General features: G+C 49.2%; 1 protein-coding gene across 1 annotated transcript in view; it reads left to right on the forward strand.

Moving 5' to 3' along the window:
- SCD5 (stearoyl-CoA desaturase 5) overlaps positions 1 to 12,001 on the forward strand; it is a 35,264-nt gene that overhangs the window by 1,150 nt on the left and 22,113 nt on the right. The gene's annotated exons all lie outside the window — the stretch shown is intronic.

The following is a 12,001-nucleotide window of genomic DNA, read 5'->3' on the forward strand; positions in this document are numbered from 1 at the left end:
CTGGGAGAAGAGCTACATAGAAGCACTGCAGTATCGTGCAAGGCTTCTCAGGGTTTGTGAGACTAATAGATGGTGGATGTCAGCATCATCCTTCACCGAGCAGAATTGTGCATCGAGTCATGTAAATGTGGGTGGCCAAGAGGATAAAAACTTGAATGCTGCTTACAGCTGATGCAATTTCCTGGGTAAAAGACCTGCTTTGGGGAGCTTTTGAGTGAACGGAGAATGTAATGGCCTCAGACTCTTTTATATAAATAGAAGAAAGAAGGGTCTCTGCTGCAAGGAACTCACAGACAGGGGGTTTGGGTTCTTAGGCTGCTATCAGTAGTGTTGAGGTGACTCTCAAAAAGACCCAGCCAAATGCTTTAGAAATCAGGTTTATTTCTTCTCCTCGAGGAATTCCTAAATCTGTTCTTCAGCTTTTGATATTCAGTCTGTCTTGAACCCCTAGAAATAGCCGTCATTCCTGTTGGCAGTTGGGAAATGAACCCTTCAGTCAGTTACCATCCTCTGACAAGTTCTTAATTGGGAAACTGTTTCTGGGTCCCCAGTGGGGACCTGGCATTTGACTGGCTGCCTGTCTTGCACAAACCATTACCTGGCTCACTCATGACCAGAAAAGGTTTAGGGGGTGGTTGTGTTTTGCTTAGTTTCCTTCTCTGAGCGCTGCTCCTCTCCCCTCCCTGTTCCTGGTCGTGTTCAGGCTGATTTAATAGTTTACCTTGGCCATAGCTTGGTGGTCAGGGAGACCAGGAGACCCCGCGGGAGCTGCGTGGCCAGAACATGTAGCCTGTGGTCTGCTTTCAACCCTTTTAGGTCCTGTAGTGTGTGGATAGGTGGGCTTTCTTTTTGTCTGTTTTGCCTTTCCAAGGAGACAACTTGAAATCATCTCTGATTTCACTGTGTCTTAATTACAAAACTCCCTAAGGGTGGAGCTGAAGGATTGAATTACCAATTTCAGCCCTCCATCCTCCAAGGTACTTTTTCCTAGTTGAAATTAAACAGATGCTAAATAATAAGCAAGTCTCAACGACTTTGCAATGTAATGCCTTTCTTTCTGAAAGCGAGAGCCTCCGGTTTCTTGACATCGTTATTTTTAACAGCCGCCCTAAAGCAGACCACAAAGTTTTTACGGGAGTTTGCTGGGTGTCTTTTACAGGGGCTCTGCAGCAGGGAGTGAGTGCCTTGGCTCCAGCTGTCCTGGCCAGCTGGACACTGCGTGCCGCTCTCGCAGCTGGCTGCAGGGCCTGCCTTCTCCTGCAGAATATGTCAGACAAAAGTAGCTTGCTGTCATGCTGGAGACATGTGTCCAAGGTCCCTCTGAGAGACTGTCTCAGGGTAGACAAAAGCATGGTTGCTGTTGCTTAAGTTAACAAGCCCAGCTTGCTTCACTCTGGAAGGAGCCAACCCGGTACAGTTGTGCCAAAAGGAAAAAGTGTTGATCGGAAGTGTCACTTGGCCTCCACAGTTCTCCACATCTCCTTCCATGTGCAGACCAGCTGCGAGACTGCCTTTTTGTAGGTGGTGGCTGCCAGCCAGCCTTTGGAGCAGGGCTGGCACGGTACAGAAGTTGGGTGGCGGGTAAGGTTGTAGTGTCGGGTAATGGAGAGATGTGTGTACACTGAAGGGTGCGGATGGAGGAGCTGCAGCCCTCGTTGCATCCATCCACGGTTTTCTTTTCCTTCCCAAGCTTGCCTGAGACTTGGGAAGCTTCCCAGTGATCTTATGCAAGCTCTTGCATTGCTCTGTCCTGTGCTCCCCACCGCTGCTCTCCCGTGGGTAAGCTGCAGGAGCAAGTGTGCGCAGAGTGGCTCGCCAGTGCTGGCTGTGACCTCCGTGGTGCCTGGCAGGAAGCGGGCAGCTTCCCATGACTCACCGCTGCCTGCTTGGCTTTTTGCTTTCTCCTCCCCTGAGACATCCACCTCTCAGTGGGCTCTCAGCCTGGGTGCTTTCCTTCGTCTGTGCCGGGTTTGCTTTCCTCCTTCCCATCCCCGAAGGCAGTTGGTAATCCCGGATTCACCACTGCTTGCTAAGCGGAGCTGAAATGCCACTGTGCCACCTAGAAAACAGCTGTTCAAGCCAAACTGCCTGCTCAGCAGGGCTCATTTCCATTGGTAATTTATTGACATTCACCCAGCTGTACATAATAGACAATGGAAAAACGCTGCCAAGTGAAGGCTCAGATGGTTGTTTACTCAGGATTATCTGTGCTTCCCTGTTCTCATCACCTCCCGAACTAACAACTTGAGGCCAGTGTTACACCTTCCGGCACCCCACATGGAGCCGGAGTTGCACAAGGGATCCCAAACAGCATTCTGGGTGCTGCAGCCACCTCACCAGGGGGTACTGGGAATTGGGTTATCTTTCAAGGGACGTACAGCTAAACTGGTTAAAACATAGGCTTTTGGGGCCATCCCGGTGCCTCCATGGAATTTGGTTTCAGTCCAAAGTAAACAAAACCAATAAAATTACTCTTCTCAAAATTTTCCATGAGCTGGCAACTGCCTTGACCTGAGGGGCAGGAGATGATTTGTGCGAGGCATCGAGCAGGCCTGGGCTGTGCCCATGGAACAGTCATGTTAGCTGTCCCAGCAGATGCTGCCGGCACTGTGCCTTTGATATATCCCCGGCTCTGCCGTCCCCACTGCGCTCACTGGGAGCCCTCTCACCTTGCTCTTTTCCAGCTTGATATGTGGTTTGGTGCAGGGGTGTGTGGAGAAGACCCTGTTGCCTTCCCCTTTCCTTCCTGATCCGGAGACGGGCAGCTTGCGATACGTGCTCCCTCCTCCTTTTTGGTGCTTTGCTGTCGGTGTCTGTGCTGTTTCATAGCTGACAGCTGCTGCTTTTGGGGCACCCCTGCACTCTGGGTGCCCAGCCTTGGATTAGGGGTGGGAACTGTTGAGGAAACATTCCTCGAGTGTTGTCTGCCCCCAGTCCCACTAATAGGCTTACTGGGCACAGCCGGCAGGTTTGCCAGGGTTTACTGTCCATCCTGTGAAGCTCAAAACATGGTGCAGCCCAGGCCCTAGGGAGCTGGCACATGGACCTTCCCCTTTAGGTCTCTTTGTCCACTGGCTTTTGCAGGGCTTTGGGCTTCTGGTGCTTAGCACCCCCAATAGAGAGGTCTGAAGGAGAGGGATCGCCATTCCCTGCAGACTTGCATCGGCACCCAAAGCAGGGTGGGAGCACCTTGTTGTCAGTGGCGCCAGAAACCCCCCATGGTGTGATGGATCTGCCGGCTAGACCAGGCATGCAGGTTCCCCAGGAATGAACTCATGCAAAGGGATCCTTGTGGCCAGCTGGGGCTATGGATGTGGCTGTGGTTTGCCAACAGCCGCTTTTGGGGTGGAAATGTTACCCCTCCTTCCACAGGCCAGTTGGTAGGAAACTCTGCACCGCTCATCCCCTAAGTTTGTAATGTGCCATTAAATGATGCTTCTTAACCTGGAACCTCTTTGCTCCAGCCAGCTCCATCCTGTTGCAGTCCCAGCGAGGTTATCTCTTTGGGTTGGGAAAGCAAAGCAAAATAACTCTGAAATCCCTGTACAGGGAAAACTATCAGCATGTTTCATTACAGGGACCCATGTTTCTGCTACTAACAGGTTTTTTTGATGGGCTCATGATAGCTTCTTTTTCTTAAAGACTTCGTTCTGGGGGATCACGTGATGTGGAAGGGTCTCAAATTTTGTGTGGAAAAAGGTGCTTTTTAGCCTTCACAGGGGGCTTGTGAGGAAGCACTTAAAGTAGCCAAATGCATTATAGGAAATAGAAAAACCCACAAAAGATTAAACTGTTTACCTGCTTTGAAACCTTCTCTTTCAGGCTACTGAGTAAAGTTGTACTAACAACTTTAAAAACTAGCACAGGCGTTGCCACCCAGAAGCCCTGAATCATCTGGATGTGTTTCGCCGAGCTGCCTGATAGCCGGGCGGATGTCGGTTCACACGCTGATATGCCCTGCCAGAGCCTGGGATCAGGGAGGAGGGTGGCCTTGCTCTGATGGTGCTCATGTGGGAGGGGAGCCTTGTTGCTGTTGTTTTAGCCGTGTTTAGGCGATGTTTTAGTGCTCTTGAGAATGCCAGATTGATCATGCTCAGCCGCGATGAGCTCCCTGCCATGCTTACCCGCAGCTTTCCCCTGCGCTCGAGCGCTGGCTGTCTGAGAGCGCAGATGGAGCGGTGGTGCTGCCCAGCTGCATCCCTGCCAAAATGCAAGCTGTTCCCAGGCACGGGATCCAAATCCTGCTGCCTGGATCCCTTCTAGAAGAGAGATTAAAGCAGTTGTGGTCTTAGCACTTTGGGTTACTGAGATCATCACCTCTTTCTCCGCCTTTCTGGTAGTGTGTCTATGTAACCAGGCTTATGTTGCTGTCCTGCACTGCAGATGCAAGTTCTATTGGTCTTGCACATTTCAGAAGTCTTGCATATTCTTGAGTGCCATCTACTGGCTTTTTGGTTATTAACTGGTTTTAGTCGTTAACCGTTTCTACATGCAATATTAGAAACTCTGCACAGATGTCTGAAAATAAAAAATCCTAGCTCCAAGGAAGTTCCACTCTGAACCTCTGCAAATGGAGGACAGGGGAAATACTGTCTCTGTTTCGTAGACATGAAATGAAGACATTTGATAAAAACTCCTGTCCTCGGTTGAGCAACACAGGACTAATTCCTAATGCCGGGAAAACTCCACTTTTGGAAGATTCTAGTGTCTGAATTCATTAAAATATTTATGTTATAGGCTATGTGGGATTTAAGGTTTCAGTGTTTTCGAGACGTGCCAGGTGCAGGAATCAGGAGTGAGGCCTGGATATTTGACTCAGGCAGGCCAAGAGGATTACTTCATACCATGAATGTTACATTCAATATAAAGTAGAAAGTTTGCTGCGTAGTTTCTATCTCCCTTGATGGTGGCGGTCCAGAGAACTCCTTGTCCCAGTGCCAGAGTGTGTGTCCTTCCCTTTCTCCCAAAGCCATTGTGCCTGCAGTGTCCAACATTCATTGTCAGCTGCTGGGAGCACACAGCTTCCTACTGATAGAATTGGCTGAGTATAGTCGTATATTTTATATTAGTATTGGGGACAATACTGGTTCTTTAGTAGTATTGTTAATTATTTAGTCTTATCCTATTAAATCTATTTATATTTCAACCCTTGTGTTTCCTTGTTTTCCCCGATTCCCCTTCCCAGGTGGGTTGGGGTCCATTGGGTGATGGAATAATTGTCTCAACAACAATAAATTGTTATGGGTTTTCTCAAACCATAACAACTTCTCTTACTGTCACTCCTGCTGCCACTCTGGCAGGAGCAGCCTCCGAGTCCTGCAAAGTGGGTAGGCTCAGATGATTTCTGTAGGCAAGGTTTTGGCTCAGGAAACAGGTAGCAAATGCTTTCCTCTTAGATACCTCTGCAGAGGTGTCTGCAGCCACCTTGGTGGAAGCGGCTTAATGAACAGAAGGACCTTACCTTGCCTTACTCCCAGGAGAGATCTCCTATCTGCTAGCTCACAGAACAGTCCTGGCTGTGAGCAGCTCTGGGAGGTTTATGTGGCATACAGGAGGCCAGCCTTGTCCTTCAGCCCCTAGCTCTGCCGTGCTTTCAGCTGTTCAAGACAGTGGCTGTTCCACTAGATGAGTAGAGAAGAGGTGGACCTTCAGAATTGAAATTGCAAGTCTGAGGTGCACATCAGCACCGGGGAATAGCGCTGCTTATCTCCACATCAGGTTTGGACTGTCTTTTCCTCTCCTGCCCCATTTGAAAGTGTTGTTTTATAGCTGCCTCTCTTAATAGTCAAGTTCTTGGCTTGTTCCTTCCTCCCTAGTATCAAGAACTGAACACCTGTCATCTCTGATGGGAACAGAGTCTTTTCTCAAACAGTACTTCTCTCATCAGAAACGATGTGCCCTGGAGCTGGGGGTAGCTGTAACATGCTGTTCCCTAGCCTTTTGCATCTGGGAATGGTTTGAGCTCTATGCCCACTGTAGAGCTGGGAAACACGGCCTCCACCTAGCAGTGCACAGCCATGAGTGGTCCTGGGCCTGTTCCAGATCCTGCTCTGAGATGTTCTACTGTAGAGGACACTCCTGCCTCTCAGATGTTTTCCCTTCCCCAGCATTCACTCCTCTCTTAACTACTACTGGAGGTGATTCTTTAAGGTCTTGTCTGTGGACTTCACGATGTTCAGCTGTAAGTACATATTTTTGTTCCCTATCTTGATTTCATCCCCAGTGCATTATGGTGCTCTGTTTTGTGTGCTGTATGTCATGTGAACATGATAAAGGAATGGAGGAAAAAAAAAATGCCTCTGTGGGCACAGAGTGTATGTATGCTGAGCTCTGGGTGCCCTTTGGTCCTGTTGTTCTCAGGAGGTGGTAAGGCATTCCCAACGAGTTCTTGCAGTTGGGCAGGATGAATGAGTAGTGAAGCTGTTCTTGTTTAGACACTGGGGTGTTCACCCAGCACAAAGCGCTGCTGGCCCCTTGGCTGCTCTGAGCCACGCTCCAGGCAAATCAGAAGAACCTTAAATACTTTTTCCCTTTGACCTGTGTGATGAGGACAGAGATGAGAGCTGAATCCAGCAAAGGTGGAAATCCCTGTCTCTGCTCCTACTGAATTTGACAGGGATTGTTGGCTTCCAGGCTGCCCCCTGACATCAGGGGATTGGGAGAAAAATCCCTCTCAAGCAATCCCATGAAGGAAAGAGCAGGGGAGGTTTGTTGGCACCCCCAGAGCTGGCTGTGTCAAACACACAGAAGCCCAGCCAAGGGCTATGGGAGTGTGAGATGCCTTCTCCAGCCCTGGCCTGCCAGCTCCTGCGCTGGTGCAGGCAGGCTCTGGGGAGGCAACAGAGATTTGTGGCTCAAGCTTTTTGTCTTTGGTTACATGTGGAGTTGGGGGTGGCAGTATACAGGCTCTGAGGAGTTTCCATGGATGAGTCGGGTGGGACTATGCTCCAAGTGGAGGGAAAGCATCAATCAGAGTTGTGCCAGCATGACAGGAGGTCTCCAGGGGCTGGGAGCAGATCAGATGCCTCTTCTCTGGGAGATGCCACCAGGCTGAGCAGCGTGAGTCCTGCAGACTTGCTGGTCTGGGATTGCTGCCACTGCTGTCAAGGAGGCAAAAGCCTCTTCCCTGGGAGGGCTGGGCTGGAAAATGTCGGCTCGCCCACCAGAACTTAGTATGCACCCTCATCACTGCCACTCTGCCTTCCCTCCCTGCAATTACAGTTGCACTTGTAATTAATACCGATGTTATAATTGAAGCCAAGCAATTTCTTGCAATCAGATTTTATTTTTACCATGTAGGCTAACAATAAAATGTGCTGCCCCACTGGAGAGCTGAAACATTAACAATTATTGTGCTAAGTAAAGCAAAGCTGATATGAAAGGGAGGGGAGGGCTGTTTCTCAGATGCTGGCATCGGGAATCCTGTGTGCCATCCCTCTTGTGCAGGGACCTCAGTACAAGGAGGATGGGGATTTATGAAGGGAGATTGAAATGAGGATCTTTCTCAACCCATTTTTGTCCACTGGCTTTTCAGATGGTGTTCCGAGCGGCTCAGAAAAAAAAATAACCTGGCATTGGCAAATGGGGGATGCTCTTTTTGACTGGGCTCTTTCTTTGGCTGGCTGTTTGGCTCTGTTCTTTGGCTGACTTTGTATTTTCGAGCGTTTCATATCCTCCCCAGCCCAGCCTCACTGTAATGCCGTCTGTGCCCGTGGGATCCCACTGTGTCACTGGAAGGGGTTGCAGTGTTTGTCTGCTCCTACCCTGCCCTCTGCATATGGAGTAGTTCACAGGATGTCTGCTATCATGGCCACATAGCTGGATCTGTGAAGGGACTTCTGCCCAGGCCCTTAGGTGGCATTTGAGAAGGCGACACCTGGAAGGGGTTTGCACTGCTCTAACCAGCACTTGCTGCTGTCCAGGGCACTGGGGTGGTCATACGAGCTCGCTGTGCCCTCCTGGCCACCCAAAAGCTTGGAGAGAAGCTGGAGGCCAGGGTGAGACAAGGTGATGGTGAGGCTTATTTCGTGTTCTTCATAAATGGAGGGGGAGGAGGTGGGATGCAGAAGGATTGCCGCTTACGTAGAGAAGTGCTTGGGCAGAGCAGCAAAAGCGGGTCCTGATGAGAAAGACTGGAAGTAGGTTCTCTGCGCCTTGGCAGCACGTGGGGTGGAGGGAGAGCAATTCTGGGCTCCTGCTTGGTGCCTGTTGCTCTCTTTGGGTGATCCTTCAGGCAGGGCCCCTACCAGGGCACTGAAGGATGGGTGTTGGGTAACAGCACAGGTTGGAAATGGCAACATGTCTTATGAAAGTGTCAGAAACTCTGTATTTTATAGGGGATTGAGGGTATAAAAAGGGGTTCTGCCTTTTATATTTTTTTGGCCAGCACCATAAGGTTATAACTTCTTTCCAGAGTGTATTTGGCTGTAGGTGTGGAAAATAGGACCTCTATAATCAACTGAAACAATTAGTTGTAACGGTGGTCATAGACAATCATTTTCATCCTGAGCTGCTCCTTCCTCCTGCTGCAGTCAGTTGGACTCAGCTGCAGTGAGGCAGGTATTCAAGTGTGGCCAGACCTCCTCGCAAGAGGCCTCCATAGCAAGGCTCTCCTTGTTTTCCGTTGGCTTTGGCTCCTACCTTTGATGCAGAGGGATAGACTTGTGTGCTTGTGTTGGCTGAAAACTGTCTGGCCACTATTCAGCAGGCAGATGAAAGCTGGCCTCCTTATGCAGTGTATATGCAAGTGGTGGTGGGAAAGTGAGGGGGGAAAAAATAAGAAAAACATCTTGCTGGGTAGGTGGAGTCAGAGACCTGGTGTGTGGGCCTTCTCCTTGTGGCTGAGCTCACTGCAGGAGCAGGGCTGGACTGGGCTAGGACTGTTTGGGCTGGAGAAGTGCAGTGAGTAGTCAGTCAGGGAGTGTGGTGAGCAATCATCAGGTGAGTGCCCACGGGGAGTGGACAGCAACTGCCTGTTGTGCTGGAGACAAAGGTGTCATAGAATCGTCTAGGTGGGAAGGGACCTTTCAGTCCATTGAGTCCAACCATCAACCTAACACTGACAAAGCAATCACTAAAAAGTGTCTTCCTCTCCTCTGGCACTGTTCTCTAACCTGACGTCTCTGGGTAACTGACCTGCCTGCCTCATGTTTGGCTGGATGCAAGAGGCTTGTGCCTTCTAATTTTCATGAGGTGTAGTGCTTGCAGACCAACTCTGAGGCTCAAACTGCCAGAAGCAGAGAAAACTGGGAGAGGCCATTTTTTGCAACAGTTTTTTTTCTGCGCTCTGTTTGATTTTGGAAAGGGGAGGAAACGGTGCAGGAGCTGACAGTATACAAGTGAAGCAGACACAAAGCATCTGGGCAAGATGCAACAATCCAGAGGGACGGCAACATCATTCAGAATCTGAGTTCCTGAGAAGTCAAAACCATTAGAGCTCTGCTTCGGCAGCTGCTGGCTGGCCCGGGAGGCCACCAGGTCAGAGCAGGGTCTGTCCTGTGCAATGGATCCTGTTCAGTGCGGAACTGGGACAAAGGTGCTGCTGCCTCCCTAGGGAATCGTGTTTGGACGCCCAGCAGTTCAGAAGGGGATTGTTCCCTGCTGAGCCCTGCTCCTTTCCTGTGCCACATCCCTAGAAATCATAAAAGGTAGAAGCTTTCAGTTTGCCCAAATCACAAGTATGTAGCACGCTATGTCTTTGTTTCTAATAGCTGAGAAGCTGCTCTTCCTGGCTCTGTGCTTTGGGTGGTCTTGTCAGCATGCACAGCATGAGTGGCTGGATGAAGCCATTCTCCTGCCAGGTACCCAGCTGCATACAGGGCAAGCTTTGGCCAGTGGTGGGCGAGGATGCTAAGTAACTAATCCTTCTTCCTTAAGGCAGAGCTGCCTGCTGATGCAGGGCTCTGAGTGCCGTGCTTAACCGCACTTTTTCTGTGCTCTGTCCTTGAAAAAAAGAGACAAAATTGGCATTAATTCTTTACTGGCATTTATAGAGCACTTAAAAACCACCAGAGCCCTCGCCAGTGTGCGGATTGAGGACAGCAGTGAGGTCACTGGGAGAGAAGTGAAATCTGCCCGTGCTTTTGTGATGACGCAGGATTTAGCTGAGCTGAGAGAGACTACACATAACCATCAAAAATTTCAGAGAAATCAGAGCTTCTTCCAGCCTTCCCTTTTGATCCAAAAATATATATAAACTGTTTGGCATCTTAAGGCAATCTTCAGTTGCTGGTGAGTTCAGGGAATCTGTATTTGCTTCCTAGGGGAATTTTAGCATTCGCTGGAATACTTGCTGTCAGCCGCAATTTCCATTGCTCTGTTGGCTTTATTTATGTCACACTGGCAGCAGTTGTCAATGTGAACGTTTCTGTTATTCCAACTGGAATAAAGTCTTTTGTATATTCAGCCAAAAGGGCTGGCTCTGGGGAACGTTCCTGAAAATGCATATGCAGGCATGTGCATCCAGGCTGAGACAGCCTGGATTTCATGAGCTGGTGATGGCAGGGCCAAGAGGATGCGACAGATGGCTTCTTCTGGGGCTCCTCCACCGTGGTACAAAGGGGCGGGAAAAGGGCCTCATTTGAACTCGTCTTCTCTGCAGCTCTCAAACTCTGCTTCCCCTTTGCCTTTGATGTGCTTCCTCTTATCTCTTTCTTGGTTCAATTTAGAGTATCTCAGAGAATGTGTAGATCTAATTTTAGATGAACCCGCTTCTGGCCTGAGATTTCACATGTTTGGTCTTCCCAGGAATGCACGGTTTTCCGTGAGAGATGGCATGCACTGTGTGGTGGGCGGCTCAGGGAATTGGTGCTGCTGCTCACTGCTTTTTAGTTCTCAGTTGCTAGTTTGAATACAGCCCAAGGTGCTCTTGATGCCAGCCTTTGATAGCTAGCAGGGCTCAGCGAACAGCGGCTTGGCCAATTGACTCTGTCTGCCAGCAGAGAAGTGTTTCCTTCGCAGAGACCCCAGGGCCAGAGCACTAATTCAACGTTTCTTCTTGGCAGCAATTCAGGGACTAAGGTGGAAAATTTCTCCCTCCACGGTAAATGTAGTTCTAGGTGAGGAAACGAGGCTTTTTTGTTAGGATGATGTGAATTAAGTGCTGTGTTACTGCTCCTCGTGTCTCTCTGCTGTGGAGGAAGAGATCTCCGAGGTTGCCTTGGGGTGACAGAAGGGTGACAGAAGTAGAGATGTGTACTGGAGACTTAATATCCAATCTAGATCTAATAATGCCGCAGGTTGACCCTCGCCCTCCCACTAATGCAGTGTATGACATCAACCAGTGTTTTAGAACAAATTAGATGTCTGGATAGACTAAGTGTTGGTCTAATTTGGCATAGGAAAACTTTCCTTTCTGAGGACAGACACCACATTTTAAGGAAATACATCCCAAAACTTGGTGTTACCTAATGATAGCACAAAAAAGTGTTGTGGTACCAGGCACCATGGAATTATTGGGTGCATTTCTGGTCTGAGCCCTGATGTTGAATCGGGAGAGAATCTTCTGCCGCTGTCTGTGTGTGTAGTGGAGGATCTCTGAGGTGTTCGGAAGAGGCCAAGCATGGTGGCAGCTACTGAAATGGATGGCAGTGCTGCCCTGAATTTCAGTGGGAATGGAGTTAGGCACCATTCAACAGCACTGGAAATACTCTCCCTGGTTTGGTCATAATGTGCTTCATTAGTCCTAAATCTGCCACTGAATAGCAGCAAAAACCCACAAGTGAGGAAGAGAAGGCAGATGCAGGATATGCAGATGTAACTTAATTTTTAGAAAGGAAAAAATCCCAACTGTAAGATACAGAAGTGTTACATATTTACGGCAGCCAGGTTTACGCTGCTCACTTCGTGCTTGAGCATCTTGCTGTTTGTATATTTCATGCAGTTCTTGTAGCCTGATGGCAGACCTTGGGTTTTATGCATTTGGTTATTAAAATTCTCTAGCAAGCAATTTTGATCTGGCTGAATAAGCAGAGGTAAAATGCTGGTGTGGAAACAAACAAAT

This window comes from Larus michahellis, chromosome 5, assembly GCF_964199755.1.
Source record: "Larus michahellis chromosome 5, bLarMic1.1, whole genome shotgun sequence".
Classification (NCBI taxonomy): domain Eukaryota; kingdom Metazoa; phylum Chordata; class Aves; order Charadriiformes; family Laridae; genus Larus; species Larus michahellis.